This window comes from Octopus bimaculoides, chromosome 9 (assembly GCF_001194135.2).
Source record: "Octopus bimaculoides isolate UCB-OBI-ISO-001 chromosome 9, ASM119413v2, whole genome shotgun sequence".
NCBI lineage: Eukaryota > Metazoa > Mollusca > Cephalopoda > Octopoda > Octopodidae > Octopus > Octopus bimaculoides.
The window spans coordinates 93796076-93798707 of NC_068989.1; positions in this window are offsets into that span (position 1 = coordinate 93796076).

Below are 2632 nucleotides of genomic sequence, written 5' to 3' on the forward strand. Positions count from 1 at the left end.
TACCCTTTCACTTGTTTCAATCATTTGACTGCAGCCATGCTGGAGCACCGCCCTTAGTCGAGCAAATCGACCCCAGAGCTTATTCTTTGTCAGCCTAGTACTTATTCTATCGGTCTCTATTGACATATCGCTAAGTTACGGGTGAAAGATAAATATTATTATTTAAATGTCACAATACATGTTTTAAATAATAGTTTTGTATGTTGAGAGAACTGAAACATATATTCAAGCGCAAACACATCTTTTACTTTTTTACTTGTTTCAGTCATTTGACAGTAGTCATGCTGGAGCACCGCCTTTAGACTCGAGCAAATCGACCCCTGAGTTTATTCTTTGTAAGCCTAGTACTTATTATATCAATATCTTTTACCGAACCGCTAAGTTACGTGGACGTAAATACACCAGCATCAGTTGTCAAGTGATGCTGGGGGGACAAACAGACACACACGCGCGCGCGCGCGCACATACATATATATATACACATACGACGGACTTTTTCCAGTTCACGTCTACCAAATCCACTCACAACGATTTGGTCGGCCCGCAGCTATAGTAAAAAACACTTGCCCAAGGTGCCACACAGTGGGAGTGAACCCGGAACGATGTGGTTGGTAAGCAAGCTACTTACCACACAGTCACTCCTGCGCCTGTTTGTTGTTTATACACCTGTCTTCGTCTTGTGTTTTTCTGTAAATTTCCACCATATTTTGTACGCTTACGTGGTCGCACCAGTTTTATCCTGATATTTCTGTACTTCTCCTCATCTACACACAAGCATTCCACCCGGATTACTACTCGATATACATATGGATTTCACTGGATTCTTCCGTTGATGAAAAATCGCTCCAATACACTACGACGTTTGAACCTTTTTGAACTTTTTCAAAACTTTCTGTTTTTCTTACTCTGTTCTCCTTTTTCAGTCATGTCCGATTACAAATCTTTCCTCCTCCACCTTCACCACCACCTAAAGAAACACCTTTTCACACCTTCTTTAATTACCTTTGTTTAGCCAGTCGCCATGACTGAACGGTAACTCCAAAAGTTTTTTTTTTTATCTCTCTCTGTTTATTTCCTCGCGTAGGCTCGAAATGTAAAAGACTTTCTCACCTTCCCGAACCTCAAACTAATACACCTGCTTGTTGTTTATGCACCTGTCTTCGTCTTTTGTTTTCTGTAAATTTCAACTATATATATATATATATATATATATATATATATATATATATATATATATATATATATATATGCGTGTGTGTGTAAATATGTCTCTCTCACTGTATGTAAGTATGTATGAAAACACACTTGAAATAGCATTTCCCTGTTTCAATCACTACACTCTGTCCTCACACAAATATCCGCGTTCTTTCTGTTTTCCTTTCAACTCGTTCGCTTCATTAGCTGATCAGCTTGTCTCACGGGGAACTGAAATAAAGAATTTGATTTGAAACTTTCGAAGCATATCAAGAGACCTGATAAGATTTCTATGCAGCAGCAGTAGAATTTCAACTGGGAGTTTCAACAATAATTAGATTTACTCCATGAATAAACATTTAAGATGAAGCTATTTATATTATGAACTACGTTAAAATATGTGCGTAACCTGCAAATTTTGATTAACCTTTGTTTGCAAATATTCATGAATCGTGTAAATAGGGAGATGGTGTACATATGTTTCTAGTAAATGATAGTTATATATTTCATCTGCCCTAAAGGTTTCGAAAATAAAATTAGCATCGAGATCTCTAATCTAAGTATCAGCTCAAAACCTCTCGGCGTTTATTTTCTTTTCTAATCATTAATTCCTATATTTAATATATCACTGTTGAAATATACTGATTTTCTTTGAATTGATTGTGGAAATAATAAAGAATTTAGAGAAATATCATTGCCACTATTATTCCGGTGTCTGCAACACAAAACAACATGAAATTTTGAAAGACGTTGATAATTTACATCAAGTTTGTATCATTGAAGTCTCAGCTTGATAGAAAGAGGACGGGCAAGTGTCTTCTACAGTGGCCTCGGGCCGACGAAAGCCTTGTGAGTGGATTTGGTTGATGGAAAGAGGGAGACAGAGAGAGAGAGAGAGAGAGAGAGAGAAAGAGAGAGAGAGAGAGAGAAAGTGAGAGAGGGGAGGGATATATATACCTGTATCTATACGTATTTGTGTGTCTGTGTTTGTCCTACCACCACCACTTGACAACCGATATTGCTGTGTTTACGTCCCTGTAACTTAGCTGTTCGACAAAATAGAACCCCGTTAGAATAAATACTAGTACTAGGCTTAGAAGGAATAAATCCTGGGACCAATTTGGTCTACTAAAGGTGGTGCTTCAGCATGGCCGCAGTCAAATAACTGAAACAATGAAACGAATAAAAGAAAATTCAAAAACATAAAATCAGTTACGTTATTTCCACTGAGGCAGCGACCTCACAAGAAACAATTAGTCAGCCGTCATATCTATCTATCTATCTATCTATCTATCTATCTATCTATTTTTCTGTTGGTCTGTATATTTCTCTATCTCTCGATCTGTCTATATTCATGTATACGTACATACATATATAAATATAAATATATATATATATATATATATATATATATTCCACAGAAATATTCAATACGTCA